Source organism: Hippocampus guttulatus, chromosome 1, assembly GCF_054856545.1.
Source record: "Hippocampus guttulatus isolate MCC_2025c chromosome 1, RoL_Hgut_1.0, whole genome shotgun sequence".
In the NCBI taxonomy this organism is placed as follows: Eukaryota; Metazoa; Chordata; class Actinopteri; order Syngnathiformes; family Syngnathidae; genus Hippocampus; species Hippocampus guttulatus.
Window position 1 is genome coordinate 16,163,012 of NC_141261.1, and position 25,306 is coordinate 16,188,317.

At 42.2% G+C, this 25,306-nt stretch overlaps 1 protein-coding gene and 1 long non-coding RNA gene across 2 annotated transcripts in view; one reads left to right on the forward strand and one right to left on the reverse strand.

The window, feature by feature from the left end:
• LOC147210664 (cadherin-4-like) overlaps positions 1-25,306 on the reverse strand; it is a 209,991-nt gene that overhangs the window by 139,803 nt on the left and 44,882 nt on the right. The gene's annotated exons all lie outside the window — the stretch shown is intronic.
• On the forward strand, positions 4,227-4,671 carry LOC147210666 (uncharacterized). The gene is made up of 2 exons (XR_015101272.1): positions 4,227-4,401; positions 4,482-4,671. It is a non-coding gene; the product is annotated as an uncharacterized LOC147210666 (long non-coding RNA).

Here is a 25,306-nt window from a genome sequence, read left to right on the forward strand (position 1 = left end):
ATGTCAATAACTTTCTCAGCCTATGTCGGTTAGAGCCTCGCTAGAAAAAGTCTGTTAGTTCCAGTGCTAGCCGCTGTTTTTTTGCAACCAACGCTGTGGTGCAACCAACAGAGATTGGGAGCCTCCGCGTATTTCCGGGCTGAACCGCAGGTGTCACAGATATAATGACAGACTAGCTCCAGCTAGCAGACGTACGTACTTGGTGACCATGTTGGCAGGTTTAAATTCCCATCAAAGGCAATGGAAAATGTGGTTATTATCTTCGCGTCATTGTGGGCACACAGCAGAAGAGGGGCGAATCTACATATTTTCCAAACAAGTAGTATGTATACATATCTGTCAACCATGCTAAACTGATTTTGGTGCAGGATACAGATTTTTATTTTTTTTTTAATCTATGGCATCCAATCGTGACACACACATGAGAGATGTGAAGTCTGGATAAAATGTTGGGAAAAAAAATTGAACTGCTTTTCGTATTAATTTACCATCATTTTGCATTGTACTGGGTGTACAAAACAATATTTGTGTACTGCATTGGCACAAAAAAAGTCATTCGATTTAAGAGACAACCACTCCCCGCATTTAGTCTGTAAAATCGAGGTCCTACATCCATTCTTTACAACATACGCTGACTCTGCAACCCAATTAGAGGTGATTCATTATGAGTCTGACAAGAACCTACAGAAATGTAGCACAAATATAATGAACAGAACGTGCAAGAGAACATGCTAAGCAAACGAGTGTGTTGGCTTTATACTCAAATCATGCAATGAGATTTGAGTTTTTGTCGGAGGCTGGAAGGATGGATGACGACCTCTGTGTCCTCTAAAGTCACTTGTAGGCCACAGCTAAGTTCACCTTCATCTATCAGCTGCATCGCTATGACCACTATAACTCATCACCTGCACCACAAGATACAGAGGACAAATGCAGAGGTGGGGAGCAAGGATGAGAGCAGGAAAAAAATAAAATAAAGATAAAGACAATGGAGGAGCGGAATCGCTGATGTCCTTTGCTTCAATGAAATAAATGTTGTTTTTCATAAATAGATGTGCAGATTAAGTATCCACCTATAGTGTAAGCACGCACTGATGTTTACGGCTTACATTGGAGTGGACTGAATTGGATTAAGTGAGGACACATTGTCTGTTTTTATTGCAGCCGTCCTTGTCAATTGAAGTCGCTGATAAATTGATTATGCCTCAAGGTCACCTGCTGGTCACCGTCTGGCAACGATCAGACACAATAGTAAATCAATATCACAAAAACCAATTAATGAACCATCGTGACCTTATCAAAGTTTACAGAGATATAGATCACAGCTCAAAAACCAGCTCAACCCCTCTCAAAAAAAGGTCGACACAAGCTGATCTGTCCACTGGCAAAAACCGAGATGTACATCAGCATTTGACCATCGATTCAGACAACTGCTGTTTTTGTAAAAAAGATGAATAGTAAGTGGACATGTCTTTGCATGCATCCTGTCTAATGTCGACGCTAAGGTGGTAGCTGCTTATCACATTCAGCAAATTTGAACCACACCCAATGCAACAGCGCAAATTTCCAGCAAGGATCTTGATTCCTGTTCGCTGTTTCGAGGTCGTTGGCAGATCATTTAGACAAGGGGGCATTGTGTGCTGACACGTATGCATTGTATGTTTGCATCTCTACGTCTAAACAGGCGCTGCACATCTCCTGAGAGGTGCTCCACATACAGTCACCTTGAGCCAAGTCTGTGTCCTAATGCCGAGTGCCGAGTATAGGGAACACCTGACAGACAAAGGGGTGGGGAAGGCGGCAGTCGCTGCAGAAGCACACAAAGAAATGTCAGCTGAAAAAAAAACAATAATGATAGGGCTCACACACAGATCAATTCATGTGGTGACAGACAAACTGTCTGAAGTTATCATTCCCTCCAACTTCCGGCATTGTGAGACCAAAGGTGAGCTCACTGGAGCAGAAAGATGAGCAGACAAAGCAAGCAGCGGGTAATGCACAACAAAACGAACCGTAGTTACACATTTGGTGCCATTTATGTACAGTGTAAATCCTACTTTAATTAAGAGGAGCAAAACATTAGCGCTAAATGAGCTGTGATAATTCCACCTGCTTCCATCATCCTGCTTCCCAACAGCTCCGCTTTTACTCTGGGAGGAGGGGAGGCAGCTCCATGCAGCGTGGGGATTAGGAGTGTGACACCAATCCGGAGCGAAAGACTAAAAACAAATTAGTTAATGGTGCACAAACAAAAGGGGGACCTCATGCATCTGCTACTTGGGAAGAGTTGCTCCATACAGCAGGTTGAGAATTCAAAAGATAATTGTGCAGAGTTAACTATTGTATCTTCTGACTGGACCGTTTCCAAAACAGCTTGTGCGCATTGGGAAAACAGTGAGCCCGCAAACCATCACCGGGTCTCCGAGGCTGTTGAGATGAAGTGTGACACGATAACGTTGGTCCAGGAGATACACTCTCTTGTGGTGAAAGGTGCCTGTGAAGATGCAGAAATAGCAAGTCTGTTGAGTGGAGATATGAGTGTGGAGATAAGGAGCAGAGAGGAGATGGGCCCTTTATCATGTTTCAGAAGAGTGAGAGATGAGAGCCTGTGTCTGGGATGAGACCCACTGCATCTACGCCGTCTGACACAGCTGTCAAGCGAAGTGTCTTTGGTGCTCCGGCGAACACTTCCAAGTACTTAAGTATCTCTACAGTGTTCTTTGTCATCTTCAAAAGGAAAGTCAAAGCACCAATGTGTCATTTTCTCACATGGCTATTAAATATAGGAGTAAACACCATGTCCTGTATAGCAGGGGTCCCCAACCACCGGTCCGCAGGGCATTTGGTACCAGGCCGCACAGAAAGAACTTGCCTTAATTCCGTTTTATTTATTTCGGAATACGAAAGATGTTTTATTTTGAAAAATTACCGGATTCTCCGTTACATCCGTCTGTGTCACGCTTGACTCACGTCAAGCCACGCTTCTCCGTCACGTGACCGATTACGCTAAAAACAAAACGCTGGAGGTCACAAAATGAGTTTAAAAAACTGCTAGAGATCGCAAATGACGGCGGCCTTAAAAGTACGTTCGAGACAACTGGATTAAAGTTATGGCTGAATACTCTGAGATCGCCACAATAGCACTGTTGCTATTTCCGACATCCTACCTGTGTGAGGTGGGGGGTTTCTGCAGCAACGGCGACTAAAACAAAATTACGAAGTAGACTGGACATAAACCGCACACTTGAGGTGTCATTGTCTCCTATTACCCCGAGATGGGACCGTCTAGTTTAGGGGTGCCCAAACTTTTCGGATCGAAGATCTACTTTTCGATCAACTAACCTCCTGGGATCTACCCTTACCGGCACGCGCACGCGCGCGCACACACACACACACACACACACACACACACACACACACACACACACACACACACACACACACGCCATGATGAGAAACAGCCTGAAACTGAGGCATGTGACGCACTTTTGCAGCCTGTTAACGATCGTAGCTCACACGTACCGTTTTAAAGTGCTTCCCTGGACCCTCCTAGATTCCAATTCTTTGCCCGTGCCCTCGGTGAATTGTACACGAAGCAAACTCTGAATGACGATAAAAGATAGAGCGCAACAGCTCTGATCACAAGCTGCAGTTGCAGACTGCTGAGCGCTAACAACTTCCGGTGACGTAATCACAAGCCACCGTAAATTCAAGATTTACCTGCTTTATTTTATTTTTTAAATATTTATGGGGTGAAAATGAGACTGATAAGATGTTTAGGGTGCAGCGTACATGAACACAAAAAAAATATGTTACTAACATGTACAAAGACACACAAATGGTTGTTTGTTTGTTTTTTCTCATCGACACTCTTCGGATCTACTTGGGACCTGTTTTAGATCTACCGGTAGATCAGGATCGACGTAATGGGCACCCCTGGTCTAGTTGCAGAAAATCAAGCTCGGGGCTGTGGTGAGTTGTCATTTTCATGCACTTTGAATTTGCGTTGTATCGTATTTTGAAGGCATTAAACATTACCATAGCGATCAGTGTTGCGGCCAGATTAGACGCTCCTTGTGTTTATTATTATATGTAACCAGGTGAACCATACTTAGACTTTTGTAGTGAAGGCTGCCTTGTTTAACAAATGTAGCACTGTCACTTTAAGAGCCACGCTAGATGAAAACACGCGGGAACATATAGAGCGTGTGGGAATCAGACAGGAAGCGAAGTAAGGGTGACATGCACGTGAAGGAGGGTAGTCGTTGAACTGTGCCTACTGCTTGTCCCAACTTGATACACCCATGATCGTCGTTGTAACCCTGGCGATATTCAGAGCAAAATATCGTGTTTTGGAGTTTGAAATCTGCCGCTAGTGAGTCGTGTGAACAGCTGTATAGCGTAAGTGTTTTCTCAATGTTACAAGATGTAAATATGTTTTTTGACTGTGAAATGATGTGAACTGTGTGTCTGTTCTTTAGAGGGGAGATCATTTGTGTTTTTCCACGTGTTTTGTATACACCCAACATGCCGGAAAGTGTCGAGTAAGTGTGTCCTCTCATCACATTGGATTGTAATGATTGCACTTTTAAGTTTCATGGATTGTTGGGGCTTGGAAATAATGTATTTTTATTTCTCTTTCCTTATCAAGCAAGCCACTGCTGTTGTTTATTATGGTGAAATTTTCCTTAATCTGTTTGATAATTTTCTTTGATCTCTTAGATCCCTTTTCCAACTCTTTTAAAATTCAGTTAACATCTCAGTCTTTCATCTTAATGCTGAACAATTTTTCATTGTTCAGTCGGGAATAAAACCCATCTAAAAATTATTTTGTGTCCAGTCCAGTCTTTCCAAAGACCCGGCTACATATATTTCGAAAACACCACAGTTTTCATGCAGCTCATACCATATTATTTTGTTGTATTAATCCGCCACATCTTAAATGCCGGTCCCTGAAAATATTGTCTGACATAAACCGGACCATTAATTCATTCTTCAGACATTTCCAAAACACTCACGAAATGACCCATCCATCCATTTTCTGATCCACTTTATCCTCACAAGGGCCGTGGGGGATGCCTATTCCTATTCCAGCTGTCTTCGGGCAGTCGGCGGGGTACACCCTGAACCGGGTGGCAGCGAATCGCAGGCACACAGAGACGAACAACCATCCGCGCTTACACTCACACCGAAGGACAATTTGGAGAGTTCAATCAGCCTGCCATGCATGTTTCTGGAGTGTGGGATGAAATCAGAGTACCCACGAAGGCCCGGGGGGGGGGCATGCAAACTCCACACAGAGAAGCCCGGAGTTGGAATTGAACCCGGTACCTCTGCACTGTGAGGTTGAAGCGCTAATCACTGGCTCACCGGGCCGCTAACCGTGAAAATACGCCCATAAAATCAAATGAGCTTTTATAATTTTTCGTCTGCGTATTTGAGTGCCAGTGTAGTTGAATATTTGAATCACTTATCATAGGCTTGCATATTAAAACAATTTCATGATGATGATTATTTTTATCATTTGTATTTTGACAAACACCTCCCCTGTGAATAGGAGGTAATTAATTGTTATTAAACTCCATTTGAATTGTACACTGTCACTGTTTCCCACATGTACAGTACATTGATCTGTAGCAAGCCACTACAAATAAATTCAGGCCACTAAAATTTTATATTTTATCTTTTCATTTTCTGGGATACAAAGAACAGTTAACAAGACAACCAGCAATGCATGAAAATGGCTGACTGGCAACTTGGCATTCTGTAAATGTCGTCACTCACCGGAGAGAGCGGAACAAAAGGATTTTTGTTGCTAAGCGCGTTGCTATGGGTCTGACTATAAACCTGGGGGAGTTACGTAAAAAATAAATACCGTAAATTCCGGGCTACAGACCGCTCCTGATTAAGAGCCCCATGTTCAGATTTATGAAGAAAAATCAATTTTGTAATTATATGCGCCGCACCGTACTATAAACCGCTGGCCAATGAGGAGGCGGGGGTTTGCTTGTAGACTCAAAACACAACTGTTTCAATTGCAGGACAGCACCTGCACCGCTACATCATGTGATTTTTTTTTCCCCTTCACATTTTGATACATTCTTAAGAACGCTGTTGTAACTTCTGACCATCAAACCGAATTGTGGTTTACAAAAAAAATTTGGGGACAGGAAATGTCCCCAAATTGAAAACATGAATGCACTTGCATGGTGAAGAACCATAATTACAAAAGTAAAGAAAATAGTTTTTGTCAACTTGAACACAAACGTGTTTTTAAGTGCCACTGAATCAGGCTCAGCATCCTCAAAAGTTGATCAAACATGTTGATCGTGCCTTTAATAAATGCAGTTGTCCCATTTCGCTCTGGGAAATGGAACATTTCTTGCTCCTTGTTATTTCATTCCTTTTTCCATTAGAAATGACATTTCATCTAGATATAACCCTCCGGGGTAAACTCAAAGCTGGAGAGGAGATGCGGTAAGGAATATTTGCATGCTGGTCCATGTAGATATTTATTTCATGATCCTGCCTGAGTCCAATCAGTTTTATTAAAGGTAAGAAGACATTACCTACATGTGCACTGTCGGCCACACCTATAAGAATGTTACAACTATAGTGCTGAATGTATCTAGACAAACTATATATTTTATAGTTGTACATTGACTACTTTGCAGACTTGTTTTTACTCAGCAGTAACTGTATACTATTTATCCTGTTCATCTGTACGTATATTTGATTTTAATATATTTTGAACTGTTTTTATGATAATATTTCCTTTTGATTTTCATTAGTTAATGCTTGGGCATGTCAAGCCGATTGGCTGGGCACGAGACAGCCAAGCACCCTCAAATGATGAGCCACCACTGCCAAGAATGCTTTCACTCAATCATTATTTTGCATGGAGTCTCACTTAAAGAATAATACCGTACTGTGTTTATGTCTATGGGTGACATAATTCATCCGGCAACTCCTCTAGATGGAGAAAAATGTCATTATTTGTATCTGTCATAGAGAAATCAATGCAATTATGTCTGTAGTCTCCTCTTGTGCTGTTTTCTATAACGCATAGTTAGCAAACTCATCAATGGCATTAGCACATACGCCCTCCAGAACTCTTCTCTCTTCAACTCTTCATTGTGTGAGCACATCTGATGGGAAATTAATTACTCGGTTTCCTTTTGATGCACGGACACGTTTCTGCATCACTGTTGCTAAATACAAAGTAGGTGTGGACACCACAATAGCGTTGTGCTTTTAATCTGCAGAAAGAGAGTAAATTGCTCAGATGTGCATTAGGCCACTGCCAGTTGTGCTTATGCACGGTCACACCATCTATGGCAAAGTCGGGCCAAAAATAATCGCAACAGAAAAAAGATGAGAGGAAGCTGAACACTGACAAGAGCTGATGGAATTTATGAAGAGCGCTCGTTTAAATTGTGACCTTCGAGTTCTTGATCATAAAGTGTGACGTTTTTAAAACCTATGGAGTTGAAAAATGCATGATAAGAGATGACCACAATGTATCCCTGTACATCCACAAAGTGTGACTGTTCAATAGAGCAATATGTGTGATTAACAGTTGCTCGACCAATATACTTACAGTAAAAAAAAAAAAAAAAGAAAGACTTTAAGTACTGTGTCTTTCCAATTCAAAAACAACATATGTCCAAACAGCCTTTTTATTCAAGACCACGTAAAATGTTTCTCAGCAAACTGTTCTTTCAAACACGATACGAAGCACTGATCAATTGTTAATCTGGTCAAAACGATGTGTGGCAATGTAACACGACAATGGCCATTTAAAAGAGAAATCAGCCTCATTGATCTGAGTCTAGTAGCAACTTTATTAACGTAATGGCAAAGGGCTTGTGTCGACATTGGCATTTGTGCTCACAGTGCAAAATTATCCCGTATACAGCATATTGCTTAAGCTAAGTGATCATGTGTATTGGATATTGCTACGTATCTAATCTGTTCAAGAATTAAGGATAACGAACTAAATTTACCTGAGTTTGAAAAAAAATGCATTTCACGCTGAGGACTACACTGGGAAATCAAAGCCCCACAAAATTCTCTTCATATGCTCTCTGTCCTTATTCCCCTGAAATTGCTGCCTTGGATAAGTAATGTATTCTGTGAAAAGGTTACATCTCCAAAAACAGGGCAATCACATTAAACGTTAATGGGATACATAAAATCAAGAGTCCATGGGTGAAGATTAATCAACTGATGAAAAGTACATGGCTTCAATCAGGTGAGATCGGAGTCATCCGCAGTCAGGCACCGTTCGACTCCTCCAGGCAATTTCGTGCAAAAATACAATTACGGCCTATACGTTACACCTCACTGCTTCATCTCAACTCAAATTCCTCTGAGGTACTGCACCATGCCTGTGCACCTGATACACCCCTGACTCATGGGATGCGATGATGTGGGTCAAGTCAAAGGATCCGTGCCAGGATGTCACTTTTGCATGTCACATTTTCAAGTTAGGTGAAGTATATTTTTTTTGTTTGTTTTTTTAGCTCCAATCCACAGCAAACGTTAACTCACTGTGTTTTTCATTTCCAGGACTACACACCTCACGTACTACTTGAAGCCATGTGAAACACATATACAGCACAGGCAAAACATTTTGCCATCTCCATTTTTTTTTTTGTATACCAATTATATTTTTCGGTATCACCTATGGCAGAGGACAGCATCAGGCAGACTGCATGCACTCTAGACCAGGGGAGGGAGACCTTAGTCCTCGAGGGCCGCTATCTTGCCTGTTTTAGACGTTTCCCCTCCTCCAACGCACCTGATTTAAATGATCAGCTCATCAGCGAGCTCTGCAGGAGCCTGCTAACGATCCCTATAATTTGAACCAGGTGTGTTGGAGGAGGGAAACATCTCAAACGGGCAGGATAGCGGCCATTATGCTGTCACCCACACTCCCTGTGAGTGATTGTTGAACAGTCCAGGCCGGGGTGTACGCTTTCCTTTCCCCCAAAATGAGCTGAGAGAGAGAGACTCCTGCCTTCCCTTAGAACGTGAACGGATGAGAGGTTTAAGAAAATACTTTGTAGATGGAAGTGCAGAGCTTAGGATTCCTATCGATTTTGGAAATGGAAAATGTGACTGTAAATGAGATGTGCTGCTATTACATACAGTACAACAGCACAACATACAGCAGTAAATACTTGTGCCATTACTCCTAATCCAAAGATATACATTTCATACTACTGCCTATTGGGCGCAAGTCTCTAATTGTTATTCAGCCACGGTGTTCTTCTTTGAGTATCTGTGCTGTCGTTCTGGTTATTCTTGTCTCAGATGTCCACTGAGTGAGGCAAATCCACTCAAAGAATTGAAATAAATATCTGAAGTGGCCATGAAGAGAGAGTTTGTGTCTAGAAAGGGAGGGAGGCATGTTAACGCCATTTTACTCTTCGCCATTCATGGCAAATGGAGTTAGAGTCCATTTTCTTTCTGTCGGCTATCATTTGGGCAAACATTTCAACATTAGATGGTGAAAATGAAATTTCAAGAGGGATTTGTGAAGACAAAGGAATGCATGAAGAAGGCTGCCTTCGATAAAGACGACAGCATCGGTTTCCAGCTTAGTATTGATGTTTTTTCGCCTTTTTCTGCTGACATGTTCAAACACAAAACCGCATTTGTGTGTTAATGGCAAATAGATGATGTGAACAGACTCTTCATGAGCACCAAAGGGAGAAAACTAATAGCATGCCTTTTGAAAATGCTGAGGGGAGTCGTGGAAAAAATGGTGAAACGAGGAACAAAGCACTGGATGATGCAATCATGACGATAGACACTTTCGACGGTATAATCTTGCACTGTCATCTTGATTCTTGTAAATCAATATGTCCAGAACCAAAATGGACGTTTCATGTTGGTAAACCTCAGCAGTCTTCTTGTTTTCTACAGAGCAGTAATTGACAATATCCATTAGATGTCTACCTTGAGAGAAAGTGGTTGTCGGTGCATTTACAGTAAATGATGCCTACTTAATAATTAGCATCGTCATTTACATGAGAAAGAAACATTTTGCAAATGTGCACACGCCTTTTGCTCTCTCACTAAAATTGACTGCGTTACAAAACAGGAAAAAAAGCATGTAAATTGGTTTGTTGGGGCTGTAATTTGTTGACTCGACATGCAAAAAGGCTTTTAACGATATTAAATACTAAGTGGCATTAAAGTACACCCCAAATGTAAATGAATTATTGTCAAGGAAAGAGAGTCACACATTTCCCATGTCAATTACTCCAAAGTACCAAAAGAGAGAAACTTTCACAATGTTGCCATCATGGCAAAATATCACCTTCCATCAAACTGTACATTCCAAGTTTTTTTTCAGCCGCAGATGAGAGCAACATTTGAGGATGAATATTCTGTTGCTGAGTGACTAAGATTGAGATCTGTGTGGCATCCCTTCATTCAGTACAACTCAGCACGACCAGAATTCTTAAACCAGAGCCGTCATTTTCACGACTTGTGCTCTATTGCGCTCAGACAAAAACGATTATTACTCGCAGCTTGAGTCGCGAATGAAGGTATTTTGTTTCTTAACGTTCTGTTGTGAATGTCTTTTAATATAGTTTAAGGAATATGAATGAATGAGAAATTGTTGATATGTCATGAATGTGAGACAATACACCAAATTTGAAAACAATGGCGGTCCCAAAAGCTGCTGTTGCATCGCGAGGTGGGGGGAAAGACAACCAGAAATGGAAAAGTGATCATTTCCGGATTAAAACAAGAGCCACGGACAGCACCCCATCATTTCTGGAAGGAAATTGTTGCTCACTCTTGTCATGATTCGGTTTAGGGACCAACAGGTGGCACTGTAGGGCTCGCCCGGCAGCTGCACACCTGTTGGCCATTTGGTAATTAGTCGTATAAAAGGACTCCTGCCCGAACACTCGGTGTCGGGTCACTGTTGCTTCTTGCTACTGTCATGTGTGTTGCTGTTTGCTCTTAGTTTCTGTCATGTTTAGTTCATTGTTATGTTTTAGCTTTAGTCATGGTTTTTGTTTGATACTTTGGACTTTGTGTGTTTGGGATTTAGTTTTCTTTGTTTTAAATACAATTCTTCAAATACACCCTGCTCATCCCTCCTGCCTGCTTTTTGGGCCCACCACCACCACACAAACGTGACAACTCTAACAAGAGAAATTCACTTCTCGTTAAAAGTCTCAAAGGTCTTCACAAACCCACAGTCAACAAAGATTAGCGGCATCCCCTCTTTTGTCTGTCAGGTTAAGGGGGCTTGTGTGCCCATAATCAAAGCTTACCAATTTCATTTGACACAAACAATTCTTAAAGATGCAGGTGCAAAAAGACAGACAATGGTAAACTAACATTAATATTTAGAGAGAAAAAAAACTTATGACAGTGTCAATAACTGTAGCTAGAGGAGCTCTTCTGCCTGCCTCACATATTTGCACATTATCACCATTTGTCATGAACACTTCTTTCTTTATACGGGCCTCCTTTTGCCTTTCAGCAACTACTAATGTATAATTTCATTAGAAAGCATTAAGCGCCGTAGCTGGTCGTTCCTTCCTGCTATGTAAGTCTTCTTATTAGACCCAGTCCCTTGTGTGCGGCATAATGAAGTACCCGGACGTGCGTGGAACATTTTAATTCTACAGCATTTTGCACACACAGTGATGTGTCAGCAACAAAATTATCCATTACAATCTTTATTCATGTCATTATTCATCTCCAAGAAGACTACCAAGCAGATTATGATGCTTTTGTCTCACACGTCTATGCCTGTGTTACATACTATCGAAAATAATGCGGGATGAGCTCCTCCAATGGGTATTGGCAATTGCCCGCACTAAAGTAAACAAGGTTCGCAGTTTTTAATATTTCTTTGCAACTGAATTATCTTCACATTATCTTCGACTGATTGAATACTCTGACATGTCCTCATGTGGATGCTTTACCCTGTGTTTGCCAAGTAAACAGTCCCAGGTCAATCCTGCCTTTCACCAAAAGTCAGATGGGACCGTCTCCAACTCGACGGTGAGCCGAATGAGGACAAGCCCTATAGAAAACGCATAGGTGGATGAAAATGAATTCAACGCAGTTCCAGAAGAAAATGCAAAACATACTACGTCTGGAGTATGAATGGAAAGCCCCTCTTTATTCCTCTCTTCCCGCTCCCGCCATCGTGATCCAAGGAGTCATTCTACTGAATAACCATTTCCCCACGAACGTATTATTTTGCCCAGTCCCATTCTCTGTTATGCAGGAGCCAGGCATTTGTTTTAAATATTAAACTCAAGTGCCAAGGAGAGAAGGTACGTACATCTAATTGTATGTATGGATGAAATAAATTTGATGCCTCTCCCATCTATACAAATACAGTATTAGCAGAGAATAAAGAGCAGATTGAGGAGATGTGAGCGCAAGCCTATCACGATTCATAAATCAAGTCGTTTACCGCTGCTAGCATGCCTTCATAGGTCTGATTGTGCGCGTGAGGATATGTTCGGCGTGATGCTTCACGGCACTTCTGACATTTTATTCTCCACGATAATATTTTGTGGAGTACATGTTAGTCTCTATTTGGTCCCAGTCTAAAGAGAGTAAAGGTTACGCTTGGAACAGAGAAAAATGTTCATGATAAAACGTACTCTATTTTTTACTGTGTTTGAGAGAATTAGCCGAGCCCAACTATGCGGATAGAGCATCAATGTTTAAGAACCAGTTTGTGGACTCTATGAAACGTAAAGTTCTTGGAAAGTGAAAAGAAATGTGATGAGATGACCACCAGTACCTACGGGGACTGAGCTATAAAGTGAAGTTTAGCACTGTTCTTGGTTTTATTTTGGTAGCTTGCCACTTCCTACTTTTGGTCCATTACATCTGGCTTAAAAGGAATTTGATACAGCTTTTTTCCCTCTCCATAAATACTCAGTTACGATTATTATAAAGAAGCTTAGATTTTGGCGCACACAACTAGATGATGAACATTTACGAGGGAACAGAAAAATAAGATAAAAAAACTTGCTCTGGAAACTGCAGGGAATATTTTTTTGAACCTTAACAGCTCTCCAAATAATATGTTCCAGTTCTGAAATCTAAAAAGATTTGGTGGGGAATTACCAGTTGTGACGCAGGGAATATTTGGCCTCGGGCCATCTCCAAACTAGGCTCTCCATGCTGCATAACTGATACCTTCAATAAGATTGGCAGGATCATTTAAGGCAGATGATATTGCATTCACATCTCGAGATAAGCGCTTGACTTTGAACTGACACTAAAGTACATCTTAGCTTTTTCCATCCAGGATCATTGGTGACCTCACAAAGCAACAGCTTTACTATTCCTCAATAGTTGTTTGGAAAGTCAGAAGTAACATCTAATGCTCATATTACAAAGCTCAAAAGGAGCCAGCAATGTATTTTTTTTTCCTTATTGGGCTCTCATCTCACAGGAGTAGCACATTCCTTCAAGTCGTGCTCTTCTCCAGATTCAAAGCCGATCATGACTTTGCCTTTTTTATTGTCACAATGCAGCTTACTGATATGATGGAAGATGATTGACCAAGACTAAAAATAGATGGAAAAAAAATGTAGCCCTACTTTTGAGGATGACAGCACAATGGTGCAAAGAAATGCCAAAAGAAAAACTGGGCAATTACATTAACATGGGTATGCATTTACTAATATGTGCGCACAGGTTATCTTTATTAGAGGTATGTTTTCATTTTGTTTTCTCTGTCTTCTCTAGATGGTGGAAGATCTTTCTCTCTCCCATGCGGTATTGTTGAATGGCACGACTGACCCCACTTTAAGGGCTTAGCGCACAAATTGCGTGTCAGATTTGTCCCTCCTGACAATTGTGTGGGTTTGTGCCCTTCCTAAATTGTGAGGCAATTACAGACGCCATTGTGACAGTGCAGACTGGATTAGTTTGGCCCCTTTTGAGTATCGTCCATGGAAGAAGAGATGGAATGCAAAATGATATTCAAAAGGCAAAGTCAAAGACCCTAACCAGATAGATGTGCTGTTTATGACTTTATTCGCCAGTCAGTCACTTGCTCTTGAAGCAGCACAGTTACCGGTAATTTAGTCTGATCAGTAACAACTTGATCCTGCAGAGCAAGAATAAACACCTGAAACCAGCTGACGACAAAAGTTCAAGAGTATAAGCAAGGACTCCTGAGGCGTGTGCATGTCAACTTTTAAATAGCATATTGTCTGTCACAACGTTGGAGATTTCCCTCAGCTTGAAAGTCTATCGGCAATTGTGAAAAGCCTCACGCCTCTCAAACATTCCTCAACATTTTATAAACCCACTTCCCTGAGACTTGCCTCAAATAAAATAACTCGGGTGTCCCCTTGGCGCCAACAGAAAGGCGCCAAAACCGTATATATAATGTGCTGGTGTGAATAATTTAGAATCTGTGATTGTAAAACTCCAGCAGAATGTAAGTACTGTTACTTTTTATCGTGGCAGATTTTTTGGTTCCCCCATTTAGCTGGCGCCGAACTGATAGTGATTTACATGGTGCAACCGTGCTGCACTGTTCTCAAGTCAGGATGGAGGGCTAATGGAAGCTCACGCGGCTTTTATTAGCTGTGAAATCCAATGGCATCAAATATTAAACACTTCATTATGGAACACTGCGCGTCTTGTTCCACAGAACAGCCACTTAAACTTACAACAGCCTGGAGAAAATAAAGAGGAAAGCAATGTGAGATGACAGCAGTAATTATTGGGAATCTATTTTATTAGATGTGTTTGTCATAAGGGAATTGCACTTGCGTGAGGGATGCACGTTGTGCACATACCAGCGTGCCAGTCAACAACAGGAAGTGTTAATAATTCATCTTTATACATTAAAACAACAATTAGTCTTCCCGTAGTGCAGAGTGTGTTTAAAGTAAGAGTAAAATGTAATTGCATTTTCCATGCCACGGTAAAGTCACAATGAATAGTGCCTGTTAAGACTTCCAGGTTGATTTCCCAACTGCCTGGGTCTGCTAGGGTGGGAGTAAATAGCCCTCACAGGTGTGCTCTCGCGACTATCACAGCAACGACTTTTTTTTTCCCTTCATGCTTATTACGGCTACACCACCTGTTTGTGTAAAGTGTAAAGTGTTCTCTTCTCAAGTCAAGTGAAGCGACAGTACTGCCCACGTCATTAGCTGGCATTAGATTGTCAATTTGTTGTACTGCTGTGAATTTTTTCAAAAAAGTAACAAAAAGTGAGGACAGACAAAGAAAGAGAACAGTTGCTGACCTCGGAAAAGGGAAAGGAAAGCCAGAGAATGAGACGGAATCGCAGTACCCGATGTAGACAAGACATTTTGTTCGATCCAAATGAGTGACAGCTCCACCGATGACCGAGGAATGATTTATCCCTGGACACGCTTTTGTCTTTCAGAGCATCAGAGGACATTAACATGGGAGAACATGCTGAGACCAGACAGATAGGAGCCTCACATTGTCTGTCATGTATTTAAAAGCTGGCCCTCAGGAAACAAGCAACCAATCATTCGCTGTCTATTAAAGCTCTCTTGTCCCTTAAAACCCAGCGAGTCCTCGGAGGAACCCTTGCACAGATGCTTTTTCTTTACTTTTGGTGGTGCAAATGTTTTTTACAGCAAGACCCTTCAATGTCAATCAGTTTGGATAGGGAACGTCACTGCACAGCCATTTTCAGGTCAATCCAGAGCTATTCAATCCAATTCTGAACTCTGAATGCTCAAGGACATTTACAAAGCTGCCTTAAAGCCACTGCTTGGATATCTTGGCTGTGTACTTCTGTATACATCGTCCTCCTGAAAGATGGACTGTCACCCCAGTCTGAAATTAAGAGCGTTCTGGAGCAAGTTTTCATTTAGGATGTCTCTGCGCAATGCTGCATTCATCTTGCCTGCATACCAGACGAGTCTCTGAAACACTGCATCACGCTGCCACCACTGTGCTTTATTCGCTGTTGGGATGGTGCGAGCTAAGTGATGAGAGATGCCCAGTTTTCTCCAAACATTATGTCTGGTAAAGTCAATAAGTAGAGAACCGTGACGCGATGCAACAAAACTCGAATCGTCAAGCTGACATCTCAGAGGCAGAGTGGAAAACCAATCACAGCAGAAGCTGACACAACTTGAAAGGACCATGAACCCTAAAATGTACTGTCAGGTTTAGTTGGGCGCAACTCCGTTCACTATGGCTGACTAGGTTTCTCCTGCACTGAGACTGTCTTGGCAAATGTTTAGACAATTTAAAGATCTCACCATCAGGCAGTCATGATCACAATCCCGTCACGTTAGCCTATCCCTCTGTCATGACTGACCTAGTTTGAGGCGTGGCCGAAAGGAAAAGTTTGAACGCTTTAGAATCCATTGATTGCTATGGCTTTCACCCATCGTTTTTATACCCTGGGCGTAAATGTGCTCAGAAGCTGCCCTGCGTCCACGTTTTATCCACGGAAAGCTTCGACCGAATGTTAAAAATGTGTCAGACCTTGACCAGAATGTGGCCAAACTGCAGTGCATCTGTAAGCCTCTGAGACTTGACAGCCCCATTCCCCCACGGCCCGTTAAGGATACCGCGATTGATGGTTGGAAAAGTTAGCAAAACCCAAACAATAAATCAATTCAATCTGGAGACAAGACTAGCTAAAATTCCACAGCACACTACATTTTGGGCAAAACGGGGCTGCTGAGGACAACGTTTACTGTAAACATACAGTCTGTATACAATATTGTACTTACAACAGTTTTGTTTGTGCTAAAACATATACGTATAGCCCACTAAAAAGGTCACCCAAGGTCACCATGACAATTGCAGAAATATTATCTTTCTATTTTCAAGCTCCTGCATCTGATATACTGTGCACTGACTCTGCAGAATAACAACGTATTGACAATTACTTTGCTGCATCTGTGTGTTGTTCATCTTCATGTGTGTGTGTGTATGTACAAAAAAAAATAAAATAAAATACACTGTACAACCAAATCAATGTCAAACAATGTGCTTGGGTGCCCCTGGTGGTTAAACGATTTTCCTTCAATCAATGTTTTGGACTTTGAACCCAAGAAACTGGAACAACCTGAGCCGAGATTGAGATCATAACCCTGCGGCTTCGGAGCGAACTGTGAACGCATACTTTGCTGGAAACATAAAAAGAAAGAGCTTGTTGAAAGTATCACTGACATTTGTTTGACAGCCTCGTCTTTGAGACGGCAACTCAAATATTTTTATCAAGGAATCTCCATGTTAGGATGATAACAAGAGTAATAGAATAACAGCAATTACACCCTGGTCCATGTGAGGAGCTATAAATAAAAACGACGACAGTGGGGATGAAAAGGAGATGGTTTGAACGATAAAACTCATGTGACCTAGAAGGGATGTCCCACCTCGCAGTGTAGTAGGTGATGAACAGGAAAAAAAACTTTTGGATTGAATTAGCTCGGGCTCTTATTAAATGACCCGGCAAGCATGGCAGAGCACGTCGCTGCAGTTTCCGGCTCAATCGGGTGAAAAATGCAAACTTGTTTACCATTTCCACGCCTGATAACTGAGGTAAACTTTATTGACTCGGAATATGGGAAGTTGTAATGATCATACCGTCAAAGAAAGATGTCCAATCGATAAGTTTGTCTCCCACCGTCAATGACATTGGCATTTCTTCTCTTGCCAAACATCAGGCATTATTCTAAGTTAACAACAAGTCTTGACCTCAAACGGCAGTGGATTATGATTGTGTTCCTCGATACGGAAAACTGGACAGAGCCGTTAATGAAGTCATAAAGAGAATCTATCTATTGCCCTCACATCACTTAGAGCAACAGAGATGGGAACCATCGATTTTCTCCACGGCCCTCGATCTTGTCTGCAGACTGCCAACGATGTGCATCAATACACACCGGCCATGTTTAGCCAATGGGACCCCTGAAAAGGCGGAGGAGTGGAAGAGAGAGTTGAGGGTGAGATCTTTTGGTGCCCAGGGGTCATCTCTCAGGAAGATGCATGCTGATCAGAGGTTTCGACTCAGAATTAATAAGGATGAAAATGGCTCAAGAGGTTTGCAAGCCATCAGTGATTCAAAAGCATGCATATTTTCAATACGAATACAAACATTCAGCATTGGGCGAGCGTTAATAATCACTGAAATGGGGTGATGCTATGAAAGGCAGCTATGGAACAAAGTTACGTAAGCATTTGTCCAAAGTTGAATTACAAAACACATTACAATGGGGAAGTCTGCGCCAGGGGGTCTGTGCCAGGCATGTGTCATCTGACAGGTGGCCGCAGTGCGGCATCTCCTGGTAGAACGATTGGCGATTTCCCATTTGTATGTTAGCAACTGAGTATGTTTGCCTCAAGGAATGTGAGACATTAATTCCACGGAACATTTGAGCGCAGTGAGGCTTCACAGAATGTAAGGATATGCCCATCATCTATGTCGAGGGGTTGATCGATTGCATGACTGTCCATGTTTTATGTTATGTGTTGAATTATACTATTGTGTGTGGTTTTTTTTATGTTAACTGTTGAGTTAAGAAACATGCCTTGGGACTACGGCTGAGAATTGGCATTTATCATTCACACTGTTTATTCATTTGTTGATTATTGTGCACTGTCCCAATGAACTAACTAAATAAATAAATAAATAACATTGTCTTTCACTCTCTTTGGTTAAATTCAAAGTAACTTGTAGGTAATATGAAAGTGAGTTTATAATTTTTTAAACTTTTTTTTTTTTAGAGGAGACACTTCTTTCTACATTTTAAGCAACAGGAGAGAATTGTCAAGGTGACAATTTGATAGGTTATTTTTGGACTTTTTTTTTGTGAACCACACCACACATTCACAATCAGCTACTTTTACTGAATTGGCTCGACCTCATCCATCCATCCATCCATCCATCCATCTTCTACCGCTTATCCGGGGCCGGGTCGCGGGGGCAACAGCTTTAGCAGCGAAGCCCAGACTTACCTCTCCCTAGCTACTTCTTCCAGCTCTCCCCGGGGGATCCCGAGGTGTTCCCAGGCCAGCTGGGTGACATAGTCTCTCCAGCGTGTCCTGGGTTTTCCTCGGGGTCTCCTCCCGGTGGGACATGCCCGGAACACCTCACCAGGGAGGCGTTCAGGAGGCATCCGAATCAGATGCCCAAGCCACCTCATCTGGCTCCTCTCAATGTGGAGGAGAAGCGGCTCGACTCTGAAACCCTCCCGGATGACCGAGCTTCTCACCTTATCTCTAACGGAGAGCCCGGACACCCTGCGGAGAAAACTCATTTCGGCCGCTTGTATCCGGGATCTCGTTCTTGCGGTCACGACCCATAGCTCGTGACCATAGATGAGGGTTGGAACGTAGATCGACCGGTAAATTGAGAGCTTCGCCCTTTGGCTCAGCTCCTTCTTCACCACGACAGACCGATACAACGTCTACAACGTGGCTCGACCTATTTAAGTCAATACAGAAGGGAGTGTTTAATTTTTTTAAATTTATTTTATTTAGAAAAAAAGACCGGCAAGATAAAGATCAGAAGCACATCAACACCAAATGAAATTACCAAGACTTTTGTTGATTACTGCATGTGTCAGAGCAGCATGCATGTGTCATGATTCGGTTTAGGGACCAACAGGTGGCACTGTAGGGCTCCCCCGGCAGCTGCACACCTGTTGGTCATTTGGTAATTAGTTGTATAAAAGGACTCCTTTCCGAACACTCGGTGTCGGGTCACTGTTGCTTCTTGCTACTGTCATGTGTGTTGTTGTTTGCTTGCAACTGTCATGTGTGTTTCTGTCATGGTTCTGTTCCTGTTAGTTTTTTGTCATGGTTTTGTTTTGCTACTTTGGATTCGTTTTGGTTGTTAGCACTTTGTTTGTTTTGGATTCAGTTTTCTGTGTTTTATTAAATATAATTCGTTACTGTCATGATTCGGTTTAGGGACCAACAGGTGGCACTGTAGGGCTCCCCCGGCAGCTGCACACCTGTTGGTCATTTGGTAATTAGTTGTATAAAAGGACTCCTGCCCGAACACTCGGTGTCGGGTCACTGTTGGGCATTTAGCCACAGTTTTGGGGGGAAACAGAATTATAAAAGAATAATCCGGTCGACACCAACCTGAATGCAATTACGCTACTCATTCTATGTGTGTACCGGTACTTGTACATCATAAAAAAAACATTTACTACTGCAAGTTGCTGTGTACTGGATCCGGAGGGTAATCGTGCTACTGTCAGAGAAGTGCCTTCGTCTAGCGGGCAAAGCACCATTAATATTTATAGCGTTCAAAATCAGCCCCGCACTGAGCACCGTGGCAGCAATCTGCTCACTTTTCTTGTAATATCCCCAACCAGATCAATTGTGATTAGCATTTCAAGCACTTGCCAGAGTCCACAAAGTCTCTTGCTGAACTTCTCACTGATCCCAGAGATGAAGGCTGGGAGCGGTGGAGAGGTGGTGGAACAAAACACATTTGACACCAAGTTAAAGTCGAAATAAAACATTTGTTGTGCAAAAACCAAAGCAATGAGAAGCTGATTTCTTGTTTGCACATGAATCACTTAAGAGTTTGGATATGAACTGCGAAAGAATATTCCTCCAGTCAAGCAGTCACATCGACAACTGGACTGGCCATGAGGTAACCGTGACGAAAAACACCTGGGTAGGAAGTTGCAATTGACATTTCCGAGCCTTTCCAAAGGAAGGCTTTGGCACACCGGCAAACTGCTTCGGCTCCTCTCCCACCGCGATGGTGCCATTTCATGAACCTTTGTGCGGATTGAGATCCTATTGTCTACTTCAAAAGACAAACCAATCTGCTTATCTTTCAAATCCAGAGGGAGCGAAGGCGTTTGTTTCCGCAGATCGAAATAATACGCAGGAGAGGAAAGTAACCTTCTGAACGACAAATGAAAGGGTGGAGGAGGTGGCGTGTGCGCACCTCTAAAGCACACGCGTGTGCATCATGTGAAAGAGAAAGCCTTTGTTGGGCTTCAGGCCACAGCCACAAATGTTCATTTGCCACAATGGTGCGGTTTGTTCTTTCTTCATTCCCATTTATCACACTGAGCTGACTATATGGCTGCTGCCGACTCCCTGAAGAGGGGACACAATACCCGCCACAACTGATACAGTATGTATGAGTAAGCAATACAAAGGTGTCAATCCAGTGACATAATGTTGGGTCTTCTCATGGAAAAAAACAAATGAATGTGAATGAAGCTATAAGGGGCAGCACCCCACTTACTGGAAGTACAATATTAAATTGTTCTTTTTGTATTTTTTTATGAGTAAAATATTTTAGATGGATTCCAAACCCCCACCCCGACCCCAAGCAGTATATGCAGCATCTGAAAAAGACGTAAATGATGTACATCAGCATTCTGGAAGGAATGGGTGGGACTGAAGAGGAAGAAAGAAGGAGCGACTCCTTTGGGGAGCAAAATGCTCTTAGCGACTCTAGTGAAAATAATGACTCACCAAATGGAGCACTTTACGGATATTCACACTCAACTCTCTCGGCTCACTTACTTTGCCATTCGCTCTTGTCTCTGCTTCGCTCTTTTCACTTCACTGCTACGCTGCCTGCTCGGCTCCCAAGAGAAATATCATAAGACTTCCAAAAGGCACACAGAGGAACTTTTATCACTTTCCCTCTTGCACAAACACAGCCAGGTAGGCTGCATACCCCTGCAAATCTTTTGTGAGGTGACCTTTTCACACAACTCATGTCCTTCATAAATATATTCTTTTTGTGACTTGCTTTTCAACGCGTCTCTATGTGGGCTTACCGTATCTGTGCCCGCATAGTCCAAGTGCGCACCGCAGTGCACGTCTCCATCGCTCGCCGTGGCGCTGTAGAGCTGACCTTTCAATCCCTGCCTTGTCCCAGATTAGAAGCGACACCACCCTCTGCTATCGAGCCAACTGATATGCACAGTGACAGTCGCATTCTCACGAACACAATCCCATAACAAGAAAAAATACACGCAGCTTGTGGTCATCCATCCTCGGTGAAAATATTTTTAAAAAACATGTTTTTTTGATTTATGCTACACATCACCAAGCGTTGCTTTGGGAACGGGTCAGGAATCCCAAGTTAAAAGTTCAAATTGATATGAGCTTGCTTTACCAATGGAGAGATGTGTTTGCTGTCAGGCATTCAATTTTACAAGTGGGAATAATGCTCCAAAGTTTTCACAGTACAAAGTCATTATTCACTGTATTGGAGTTAGTCTTAAAATATGAATACTCGGCACACCCCACAACTTGAAATAGGCAGATCGCAAATTGTTGAATGTTCATACTGTGTAATGAAGCACACAATGATTCATAGACAGAATGGGGAAAAAAAGAAGTCTTAAATGTAGCAGAGTCTAGTTCAGGTTGTTGTCAAGGCAACAGTAGAATAAATGTTAGCACTTTCAATCATGGTGTTTGTGTGCTTGGAAAAAAACAATTGATCAAAGACTGGCCAGTGACCATTCACAACAACACTTGTTAATAGGGATGGCCTGAGGTCTACACTTCTAATTGTGAAAGTCTTCACCCTTTTCCAAATGTTTTCCTCTTGCTTTATGGAACAAATTTTGGTGACGCAGACCATTCGGTTCACGTTATGAAATCACCACTCAAACGACAAATAGAGGCGTGCACACAAACAAATCATATCAGCATATACATTGTGTCTTTGGATAAAGCAAATAATATGTAAATTGTTTGAAAAATATGAAGTCCAAATCTTCAAGAGATAATGTTGCAAATCTATGAGAATGAAAGGAAAGAGAACAGAACCTCTCTGAAACTTCAGCCACATGGGAGTAATACTTAACTTGTGCTCTGTCGTGCGTAGTTCAGAGGAGAACTATTTGTTACTGCCTTCAGAAATGGCTCATTGAAAAGTGACCTGAAGGGGAATTTGCCTCAATCCAGCTCCTCGACAAAACAGTGAGTTGTTGAGGAGTCAAAAATAGCGCTCTTGATGAGGCGTTTCTCATAAGCATGCCGATTTATTCATGCGCAAGCGTCGGAGAGCACGTCCTTTGGGGAGCTGAGGTCAAAGACATTAGCTCCCTGCACTAAGTGAGTGCAGAGCATTTAAGGAACTGCCATTGATGAACCCCGACGTCTCACAGGACCCAAGTCTGAGAAGCGCCCAAAGATAAAAGCACAACGGCGGCTTTTTGGCTTAGTTCAGCTTTATTAAAGGACTCATTTCACACACAATGTTTTCTGATCCGGACACTCATGTGGCAAAGGGCATCTAAGCACTACTACGCTGACTAAAGTACATTTAACAATAATAAGGGAAAAAAAACACTAGAGACATAACAAACTGATGTCCACTGAGATGTAAATGTGAATTTTATTTTAATTAAAGCGGGACATGTGTGCTTGGCACTGGATATTTATTGTTAATAAACTTGTTTGAAATTGCTTTTATGTTTCATGCATTTTCAGAAATCCCCTCGGTCCGCTATCAAAGCCATGAAGGTCTTTATAATCAAAGCTCTGCTTGTTATGAACAAGTCAATATAACTACAAAAACAAGAGTGGATTAAAACAACTTTCATAGCTGCTGATCCTGCTGATTTGGTCCACTGCTTTAATTATGAAAATAGTTTGGCCTCATATTGAATGTCAACATCTCACCCAGAACACAAAATGAGTGACCAGATTACTTATACTGTATATACGGGGAGATTGACAAAGTAAGCGACCAGATCACTCGGTGGGGGAGATTCACTACATGGACAGAACTTCTAAATAATTAATAAAAGATACTTATGATGATTTTGCGTATAATTAGTTTTAAAGGCAAATAATTAAATACAGATGACTACATGTGTGCCTACCATGGTGTATTTGCATGCAATTGTTTACCCGGCAGGGGAAACTGGTACCATCATCACTCCTCAAAATCACTCAGGGTGGCCCACGAGTAGGTGGATGCTTTGTGAATTTGGTCCAACCGGTCATGATTCCAATCACACACAGCGGGAAATCTAAAAATTAGGGAAGCTCAGCAGCTACAGTCTACCGCCAAGGAGCAGAACACTTGAGGCAAGTCTGCCGGGCAAAATGAGTGCAGCCGCAGTGTGCCGTGACGCAGCTGGGTTCACAACGGGTGGAACAGTGATGCATAGCAGAAATTCGCCGCTCCCACTAGTTGACACTTTCTCTCCCCGGTGCTTGTCGGATCCAACTGCTGGGTAAGGTTTGTTATGTCAGAAGTGGTGGTCAGACCCACCATGTCGCTTTCACACTTTGCTGTCCTCGCCACTGTTGGAGGTCAATGTGTTCTTTGCAACCTGTTTCAATGTTGCATGTTTCATCGACTGAATGCGGGCATGCAGTGCAATTGAGAGTAAAAGGAAGAGTCTTGAGTTGCATTTAAAAAGTAACCTTTTTATAGTCTCTGTGGTTATTTTGACGATCGACTCCGACGATCGCTAGTCAGAGACGACAGGACAGCAAGGCCATGGAGCGACAACCCCTTACAGACTTCCCCTGCATCTCCCCAACAGGTAACAAACTGTTTTCCAAAGGCTGCCCTGCTGCCTGGTGAAGCTTGTCGGCGATTTTGTCTCATGTGACAATGAGAGATCGCGAGGTTCTGGGCCGCTATGTTCAGCACTGCAGAGGGGGTGGTGAGGGTGGGGCGGGTGTAGCATCTAAAATAAACTTTTTTTTTTTAATCCATCTGTGTGACCTCTTACTTTGCAGACGTCACATGTTTTAACACAGCTATTGATAAGAAGCGGCCAATTTATGTACAACTATGTACAAATGTGTTTTGATGGCTAAATGTAGCTGTTGCAGCTTTTAATCAGGTGAATTTTGTAGTGTGGAAATTACGGTACAATGAGTGGGTTAAAGTGTGGATTCCCAAACAAAGACTTTGTAGTGTTCCCATGCATTCTCACTGCCATTCGCAAATACAGTCAGACATTCCATTGTGAATGAGTCCCTGCATGAAAATAAAGCACCGCAGATGAGCCTGATCAAGAAACTGTCAGGAATGTAAACCATCATTTTGCCACAGCCAAACGAGAGGCGATCCCCAGGGTTTTTTACCAATATCTTATGATTTACAGTCATTTTCCAATGTGCCATGATGCCCAATGGGAAACTTGAGCACTGCAGTTGAAAGCAGTTGATAAATTCGGGAAAAAAGACTGACAATTGCTTTCAGAATAGCTCTCTAGTGGGGTGTTATGGTTGTAGTTGGTGCGCAAGATTCATTGGTGTTCTCAGTAAAGCTATTAGATATGGATCTGCATGCTGCTGTTTAACCTTGTGTAATATTTTC